This window comes from Cetorhinus maximus, unplaced genomic scaffold, assembly GCF_964194155.1.
Source record: "Cetorhinus maximus unplaced genomic scaffold, sCetMax3.hap1.1 HAP1_SCAFFOLD_2320, whole genome shotgun sequence".
NCBI lineage: Eukaryota > Metazoa > Chordata > Chondrichthyes > Lamniformes > Cetorhinidae > Cetorhinus > Cetorhinus maximus.
This window is the reverse complement of record NW_027598259.1, coordinates 17,501-27,468: the sequence shown is the minus strand read 5'-3', so window position 1 is coordinate 27,468 and position 9,968 is coordinate 17,501.

The window sequence follows — 9,968 nt, the reverse complement described above, 5'->3', positions numbered from 1 at the left end:
GCTGGCCGTGCAAAGTGGCCTCCGGGCCCGCGAGACAATGCAGGGTGCCCTCGGTGTGCCCCTGAGAAATGGTTAACCAAACGAAGGACAGTGCGCCTCGGATTGCATTGGCAGGCCGTGCAAAGGGGCCCCCGGGCCCGCGAGACGTTACAGGTTGCCCTCGGTGTGCCCCTGAGAAATGGTTAACCAATTGGACTTAGTCTCTGGCAGAGAGGCAAAGTGTTTTCAAGAGAAATGGTTAACCAATTGGACTTAGTCTCTGGCAGAGAGGCAAAGTGTTTTCCAGAGAAATGGTTAACCAATTGGACTTAGTCTCTGGCGGAGAGACAAAGTGTTTTCAAGAGAAATGGATAACCAATTGGACTTAGTCTCTGGCAGAGAGGCAAAGTGTTTTCACGAGAAATGGTTAACCAATTGGACTTAGTCTCTGGCAGAGAGGCAAAGTGTTTTCAAGAGAAATGGTTAACCAATTGGACTTAGTCTCTGGCGGAGAGACAAAGTGTTATCAAGAGAAATGGTTAACCAATTGGACTTAGTCTCTGGCAGAGAGGCAAAGTGTTTTCAAGAGAAATGGTTAACCAATTGGACTTGGTCTCTGGCAGAGAGGCAAAGTGTTTTCAAGAGAAATGGTTAACCAATTGGACTTAGTCTCTGGCGGAGAGACAAAGTGTTTTCAAGAGAAATGGTTAACCAATTGGACTTCGTCTCTGGCAGAGAGGCAAAGTGTTTTCAAGAGAAATGGTTAACCAATTGGACTTGGTCTCTGAACGGCAGGCAAATTGTGGCCTTGAGAAATGATTAACCAATTGGACTTAGTCTCTGGCGGAGAGGCAAAGTGTTTTCTCGAGAAATAATTAACCAATGAGGCCAATGGACCTCGGGTTGCATTGGCAGGCCGGGCAATGAGGCTCTTGGGCCCGCGAGAGCAAAATCCGTGCACAGACGGAAGTCCATGAGGTCAGATCCGAGGCCTTTACCCGGCACCCGGTGGGGGTATTCCCGCAGAGAGTAGCGAATCTGCCCGGCGACGGGTCAAGTTGCAATTTCTGGCATGCCACTCCTGGAGCTGGTTCATGAGTTCCCCGCGGAAGTCCCGATGAGGAAAGGGCAAAATGGCGTTTTGCGGGCTTTTAGGGCCTCCTGGACGGTAGGACTACCGCCCGACCTTACGGTTGGAATTGTTGGCAGGGGAGGTTGGCGGGGTACCTGCAGAATAGTAGGAGGTGGCAAATCGAGAATCGGTCGACATCGCCAAAAACCTTCTCGAGCCTCCAGGTCTGCAGGGACCGACCCAGGCTGCCGCCAAACCGACCGACAGGCCCTGCCGGCGGCCATTTTTGGCCATTTTCGGCATTTTTCGCCTCTTTCGGCCGGGATGGAAAAGCGGCGGCCTGAAGCCCGGGCCTGCCCGGGGAGGCCTCCTAATCGCCCGGGGGACCGGATTTGCCCCGGTGAGAGCCCCCGAAACGTCCCTAAGCCGGCCGGGAAGGCGGCCAAGGGCGAAGCACCTCGCATTGCGTTGGCAGGCCGTGCAAAGTGGCCTCCGGGCCCGCGAGACAATGCAGGGTGCCCTCGGTGTGCCCCTGAGAAATGGTTAACCAAACGAAGGACAGTGCGCCTCGGATTGCATTGGCAGGCCGTGCAAAGGGGCCACCGGGCCCGCGAGACGTTACAGATTGCCCTCGGTGTGCCCCTGAGAAATGGTTAACCAATTGGACTTAGTCTCTGGCAGAGAGGCAAAGTGTTTTCAAGAGAAATGGTTAACCAATTGGACTTAGTCTCTGGCAGAGAGGCAAAGTGTTTTCCAGAGAAATGGTTAACCAATTGGACTTAGTCTCTGAACGGCAGGCAAATTGTGGCCTTGAGAAATGATTAACCAATTGGACTTAGTCTCTGGCGGAGAGGCAAAGTGTTTTCTCGAGAAATAATTAACCAATGAGGCCAATGGACCTCGGGTTGCATTGGCAGGCCGGGCAATGTGGCTCTTGGGCCCGCGAGAGCAAAATCCGTGCACAGACGGAAGTCCATGAGGTCAGATCCGAGGCCTTTACCCGGCACCCGGTGGGGGTATTCCCGCAGAGAGTAGCGAATCTGCCCGGCGACGGGTCAAGTTGCAATTTCTGGCATGCCACTCCTGGAGCTGGTTCATGAGTTCCCCTCGGAAGTCCCGATGAGGAAAGGGCAAAATGGCGTTTTGCGGGCTTTTAGGGCCTCCTGGACGGTAGGACTACCGCCCGACCTTACGGTTGGAATTGTTGGCAGGGGAGGTTGGCGGGGTACCTGCAGAATAGTAGGAGGTGGCAAATCGAGAATCGGTCGACATCGCCAAAAACCTTCTCGAGCCTCCAGGTCTGCAGGGACCGACCCAGGCTGCCGCCAAACCGACCGACAGGCCCTGCCGGCGGCCATTTTTGGCCATTTTCGGCATTTTTCGCCTCTTTCGGCCGGGATGGAAAAGCGGCGGCCTGAAGCCCGGGCCTGCCCGGGGAGGCCTCCTAATCGCCCGGGGGACCGGATTTGCCCCGGTGAGAGCCCCCGAAACGTCCCGAAGCCGGCCGGGAAGGCGGCCAAGGGCGAAGCACCTCGGATTGCATTCGCTGGCCGTGCAAAGTGGCCTCCGGGCCCGCGAGACAATGCAGGGTGCCCTCGGTGTGCCCCTGAGAAATGGTTAACCAAACGAAGGACAGTGCGCCTCGGATTGCATTGGCAGGCCGTGCAAAGGGGCCCCCGGGCCCGCGAGACGTTACAGGTTGCCCTCGGTGTGCCCCTGAGAAATGGTTAACCAATTGGACTTAGTCTCTGGCAGAGAGGCAAAGTGTTTTCAAGAGAAATGGTTAACCAATTGGACTTAGTCTCTGGCAGAGAGGCAAAGTGTTTTCAAGAGAAATGGTTAACCAATTGGACTTAGTCTCTGGCGGAGAGACAAAGTGTTTTCCAGAGAAATGGATAACCAATTGGACTTAGTCTCTGGCAGAGAGGCAAAGTGTTTTCACGAGAAATGGTTAACCAATTGGACTTAGTCTCTGGCAGAGAGGCAAAGTGTTTTCAAGAGAAATGGTTAACCAATTGGACTTAGTCTCTGGCAGAGAGGCAAAGTGTTTTCCAGAGAAATGGTTAACCAATTGGACTTAGTCTCTGAACGGCAGGCAAATTGTGGCCTTGAGAAATGATTAACCAATTGGACTTAGTCTCTGGCGGAGAGGCAAAGTGTTTTCTCGAGAAATAATTAACCAATGAGGCCAATGGACCTCGGGTTGCATTGGCAGGCCGGGCAATGAGGCTCTTGGGCCCGCGAGAGCAAAATCCGTGCACAGACGGAAGTCCATGAGGTCAGATCCGAGGCCTTTACCCGGCACCCGGTGGGGGTATTCCCGCAGAGAGTAGCGAATCTGCCCGGCGACGGGTCAAGTTGCAATTTCTGGCATGCCACTCATGGAGCTGGTTAATGAGTTCCCCGCGGAAGTCCCGATGAGGAAAGGGCAAAATGGCGTTTTGCGGGCTTTGGGGCCTCTTCGTCGGTAGGACTACCGCCCGACCTTACGGTTGGAATTGTCGGCAGGGGAGGTTGGCGGGGTACCTGCAGAATAGTAGGAGGTGGCAAATCGAGAATCGGTCGACATCGCCAAAAACCTTCTCGAGCCTCCAGGTCTGCAGGGACCGACCCAGGCTGCCGCCAAACCGACCGACAGGCCCTGCCGGCGGCCATTTTTGGCCATTTTCGGCATTTTTCGCCTCTTTCGGCCGGGATGGAAAAGCGGCGGCCTGAAGCCCGGGCCTGCCCGGGGAGGCCTCCTAATCGCCCGGGGGACCGGATTTGCCCCGGTGAGAGCCCCCGAAACGTCCCGAAGCCGGCCGGGAAGGCGGCCAAGGGCGAAGCACCTCGGCTTGCATTCGCTGGCCGTGCAAAGTGGCCTCCGGGCCCGCGAGACAATGCAGGGTGCCCTCGGTGTGCCCCTGAGAAATGGTTAACCAAACGAAGGACAGTGCGCCTCGGATTGCATTGGCAGGCCGTGCAAAGGGGCCACCGGGCCCGCGAGACGTTACAGATTGCCCTCGGTGTGCCCCTGAGAAATGGTTAACCAATTGGACTTAGTCTCTGGCAGAGAGGCAAAGTGTTTTCAAGAGAAATGGTTAACCAATTGGACTTAGCTCTGGCAGAGAGGCAAAGTGTTTTCCAGAGAAATGGTTAACCAATTGGACTTAGTCTCTGAACGGCAGGCAAATTGTGGCCTTGAGAAATGATTAACCAATTGGACTTAGTCTCTGGCGGAGAGGCAAAGTGTTTTCTCGAGAAATAATTAACCAATGAGGCCAATGGACCTCGGGTTGCATTGGCAGGCCGGGCAATGTGGCTCTTGGGCCCGCGAGAGCAAAATCCGTGCACAGACGGAAGTCCATGAGGTCAGATCCGAGGCCTTTACCCGGCACCCGGTGGGGGTATTCCCGCAGAGAGTAGCGAATCTGCCCGGCGACGGGTCAAGTTGCAATTTCTGGCATGCCACTCCTGGAGCTGGTTCATGAGTTCCCCTCGGAAGTCCCGATGAGGAAAGGGCAAAATGGCGTTTTGCGGGCTTTTAGGGCCTCCTGGACGGTAGGACTACCGCCCGACCTTACGGTTGGAATTGTTGGCAGGGGAGGTTGGCGGGGTACCTGCAGAATAGTAGGAGGTGGCAAATCGAGAATCGGTCGACATCGCCAAAAACCTTCTCGAGCCTCCAGGTCTGCAGGGACCGACCCAGGCTGCCGCCAAACCGACCGACAGGCCCTGCCGGCGGCCATTTTTGGCCATTTTCGGCATTTTTCGCCTCTTTCGGCCGGGATGGAAAAGCGGCGGCCTGAAGCCCGGGCCTGCCCGGGGAGGCCTCCTAATCGCCCGGGGGACCGGATTTGCCCCGGTGAGAGCCCCCGAAACGTCCCGAAGCCGGCCGGGAAGGCGGCCAAGGGCGAAGCACCTCGGATTGCATTCGCTGGCCGTGCAAAGTGGCCTCCGGGCCCGCGAGACAATGCAGGGTGCCCTCGGTGTGCCCCTGAGAAATGGTTAACCAAACGAAGGACAGTGCGCCTCGGATTGCATTGGCAGGCCGTGCAAAGGGGCCCCCGGGCCCGCGAGACGTTACAGGTTGCCCTCGGTGTGCCCCTGAGAAATGGTTAACCAATTGGACTTAGTCTCTGGCAGAGAGGCAAAGTGTTTTCAAGAGAAATGGTTAACCAATTGGACTTAGTCTCTGGCAGAGAGGCAAAGTGTTTTCCAGAGAAATGGTTAACCAATTGGACTTAGTCTCTGGCGGAGAGACAAAGTGTTTTCAAGAGAAATGGATAACCAATTGGACTTAGTCTCTGGCAGAGAGGCAAAGTGTTTTCACGAGAAATGGTTAACCAATTGGACTTAGTCTCTGGCAGAGAGGCAAAGTGTTTTCAAGAGAAATGGTTAACCAATTGGACTTAGTCTCTGGCGGAGAGACAAAGTGTTATCAAGAGAAATGGTTAACCAATTGGACTTAGTCTCTGGCAGAGAGGCAAAGTGTTTTCAAGAGAAATGGTTAACCAATTGGACTTGGTCTCTGGCAGAGAGGCAAAGTGTTTTCAAGAGAAATGGTTAACCAATTGGACTTAGTCTCTGGCGGAGAGACAAAGTGTTTTCAAGAGAAATGGTTAACCAATTGGACTTCGTCTCTGGCAGAGAGGCAAAGTGTTTTCAAGAGAAATGGTTAACCAATTGGACTTGGTCTCTGAACGGCAGGCAAATTGTGGCCTTGAGAAATGATTAACCAATTGGACTTAGTCTCTGGCGGAGAGGCAAAGTGTTTTCTCGAGAAATAATTAACCAATGAGGCCAATGGACCTCGGGTTGCATTGGCAGGCCGGGCAATGAGGCTCTTGGGCCCGCGAGAGCAAAATCCGTGCACAGACGGAAGTCCATGAGGTCAGATCCGAGGCCTTTACCCGGCACCCGGTGGGGGTATTCCCGCAGAGAGTAGCGAATCTGCCCGGCGACGGGTCAAGTTGCAATTTCTGGCATGCCACTCCTGGAGCTGGTTCATGAGTTCCCCGCGGAAGTCCCGATGAGGAAAGGGCAAAATGGCGTTTTGCGGGCTTTTAGGGCCTCCTGGACGGTAGGACTACCGCCCGACCTTACGGTTGGAATTGTTGGCAGGGGAGGTTGGCGGGGTACCTGCAGAATAGTAGGAGGTGGCAAATCGAGAATCGGTCGACATCGCCAAAAACCTTCTCGAGCCTCCAGGTCTGCAGGGACCGACCCAGGCTGCCGCCAAACCGACCGACAGGCCCTGCCGGCGGCCATTTTTGGCCATTTTCGGCATTTTTCGCCTCTTTCGGCCGGGATGGAAAAGCGGCGGCCTGAAGCCCGGGCCTGCCCGGGGAGGCCTCCTAATCGCCCGGGGGACCGGATTTGCCCCGGTGAGAGCCCCCGAAACGTCCCTAAGCCGGCCGGGAAGGCGGCCAAGGGCGAAGCACCTCGCATTGCGTTGGCAGGCCGTGCAAAGTGGCCTCCGGGCCCGCGAGACAATGCAGGGTGCCCTCGGTGTGCCCCTGAGAAATGGTTAACCAAACGAAGGACAGTGCGGCTCGGATTGCATTGGCAGGCCGTGCAAAGGGGCCCCCGGGCCCGCGAGACGTTACAGATTGCCCTCGGTGAGCCCCTGAGAAATGGTTAACCAATTGGACTTAGTCTCTGGCAGAGAGACAAAGTGTTTTCACGAGAAATGGTTAACCAATTGGACTTAGTCTCTGGCAGAGAGGCAAAGTGTTTTCAAGAGAAATGGTTAACCAATTGGACTTAGTCTCTGGCGGAGAGACAAAGTGTTTTCCAGAGAAATGGATAACCAATTGGACTTAGTCTCTGGCAGAGAGGCAAAGTGTTTTCACGAGAAATGGTTAACCAATTGGACTTAGTCTCTGGCAGAGAGGCAAAGTGTTTTCAAGAGAAATGGTTAACCAATTGGACTTAGTCTCTGGCAGAGAGGCAAAGTGTTTTCCAGAGAAATGGTTAACCAATTGGACTTAGTCTCTGAACGGCAGGCAAATTGTGGCCTTGAGAAATGATTAACCAATTGGACTTAGTCTCTGGCGGAGAGGCAAAGTGTTTTCTCGAGAAATAATTAACCAATGAGGCCAATGGACCTCGGGTTGCATTGGCAGGCCGGGCAATGAGGCTCTTGGGCCCGCGAGAGCAAAATCCGTGCACAGACGGAAGTCCATGAGGTCAGATCCGAGGCCTTTACCCGGCACCCGGTGGGGGTATTCCCGCAGAGAGTAGCGAATCTGCCCGGCGACGGGTCAAGTTGCAATTTCTGGCATGCCACTCATGGAGCTGGTTAATGAGTTCCCCGCGGAAGTCCCGATGAGGAAAGGGCAAAATGGCGTTTTGCGGGCTTTGGGGCCTCTTCGTCGGTAGGACTACCGCCCGACCTTACGGTTGGAATTGTCGGCAGGGGAGGTTGGCGGGGTACCTGCAGAATAGTAGGAGGTGGCAAATCGAGAATCGGTCGACATCGCCAAAAACCTTCTCGAGCCTCCAGGTCTGCAGGGACCGACCCAGGCTGCCGCCAAACCGACCGACAGGCCCTGCCGGCGGCCATTTTTGGCCATTTTCGGCATTTTTCGCCTCTTTCGGCCGGGATGGAAAAGCGGCGGCCTGAAGCCCGGGCCTGCCCGGGGAGGCCTCCTAATCGCCCGGGGGACCGGATTTGCCCCGGTGAGAGCCCCCGAAACGTCCCGAAGCCGGCCGGGAAGGCGGCCAAGGGCGAAGCACCTCGCATTGCGTTGGCAGGCCGTGCAAAGTGGCCTCCGGGCCCGCGAGACAATGCAGGGTGCCCTCGGTGTGCCCCTGAGAAATGGTTAACCAAACGAAGGACAGTGCGGCTCGGATTGCATTGGCAGGCCGTGCAAAGGGGCCCCCGGGCCCGCGAGACGTTACAGATTGCCCTCGGTGAGCCCCTGAGAAATGGTTAACCAATTGGACTTAGTCTCTGGCAGAGAGGCAAAGTGTTTTCAAGAGAAATGGTTAACCAATTGGACTTAGTCTCTGGCGGAGAGACAAAGTGTTTTCAAGAGAAATGGTTAACCAATTGGACTTAGTCTCTGGCAGAGAGGCAAAGTGTTTTCAAGAGAAATGGTTAACCAATTGGACTTTTTCTCTGAACGGCAGGCAAATTGTGGCCTTGAGAAATGATTAACCAATTGGACTTAGTCTCTGGCGGAGAGACCAAGTATTTTCACGAGAAATGGTTAACCAATTGGACTTAGTCTCTGGCAGAGAGGCAAAGTGTTTTCACGAGAAATGGTTAACCAATTGGACTTAGTCTCTGGCAGAGAGGCAAAGTGTTTTCACGAGAAATGGTTAACCAATTGGACTTAGTCTCTGGCGGAGAGACAAAGTGTTTTCAAGAGAAATGGATAACCAATTGGACTTAGTCTCTGGCAGAGAGGCAAAGTGTTTTCACGAGAAATGGTTAACCAATTGGACTTAGTCTCTGGCAGAGAGGCAAAGTGTTTTCACGAGAAATGGTTAACCAATTGGACTTAGTCTCTGGCGGAGAGACAAAGTGTTTTCAAGAGAAATGGTTAACCAATTGGACTTAGTCTCTGGCAGAGAGGCAAAGTGTTTTCAAGAGAAATGGTTAACCAATTGGACTTGGTCTCTGAACGGCAGGCAAATTGTGGCCTTGAGAAATGATTAACCAATTGGACTTAGTCTCTGGCGGAGAGACAAAGTGTTTTCACGAGAAATGGTTAACCAATTGGACTTAGTCTCTGGCAGAGAGACAAAGTGTATTCACGAGAAATGGTTAACCAATTGGACTTAGTCTCTGGCAGAGAGGCAAAGTGTTTTCACGAGAAATGGATAACCAATTGGACTTAGTCTCTGGCAGAGAGGCAAAGTGTTTTCAAGAGAAATGGTTAACCAATTGGACTTAGTCTCTGGCAGAGAGGCAAAGCGTTTTCCTGAGAAATGGTTAACCAATTGGACTTAGTCTCTGGCAGAGAGGCAAAGCGTTTTCCTGAGAAATGGTTAACCAATTGGACTTAGTCTGTGAACGGCAGGCAAATTGCGGCCATGAGAAATGGTTAACCAATTGGACTTAGTCTCTGGCAGAGAGTCAAAGTGTTTTCCTGAGAAATGGTTAACCAATTGGACTTAGTCTCTGGCGGAGAGGCAAAGTGTTTCCCGTTGTAATGGTTGGCCAATGCACTTCGGATTGCGTTGGTAGGCCGTGGAAAGTGGCTCTTGGGCCCGCGAGAGCAAAATCCGTGCGCAGACGGAAGTCCATGAGGTCAGATCCGAGGCCTTTACCCGGCACCCGGTGGGGGTATTCCCGCAGAGAGTAGCGGGTGTGCCCGGCGACGGGTCAAGTTGCAATTTCTGGCATACCACTCCTGGAGCTCGTTAATGAGTTCCCCTCGGAAGTCCCGATGAGAAAATGGCAAAATGGCGTTTTGCGGGCTTTGGGGCCTCCTGGACGGTAGGACTACCGCCCGACCTTACGGTTGCAATTGTTGGCAGGGGAGGTTGGCGGGGTACCCGGAGATTTTCGGGGACACGATTTTCAGAACATTTTCAGACAACGGTCACACTTTAAAAATGCCCAGAAAAGTGCGACTTTGAGGGTGGTAAGCGTTTTCAAATAGAATACCTTTCAAAGAGCTCTCGGAAGTCCTATATGAGGATTTAAGATGAATTTGTGCGGGCTTTCCGAACTCCGTTGTCGGTCTGAAATATCGGCCAGGGTCCAGACCGGTGGTAACCCTGGTTTAATAAACATGGCGTGTGGCGAAAAGAACAGACAAAATGACAAAGTGTCAAATATATATATACATGTGTATTTATGAACAAAAAAAATCACAAAGTGTCACCTGGCGGTGTACTTGATGATGAAAAATAAAAATACAAAGTCTGTTCACAGGCACCTTTGGGGCGGGGGTGCCTGAGTCCCCTTGGGTTGCACACT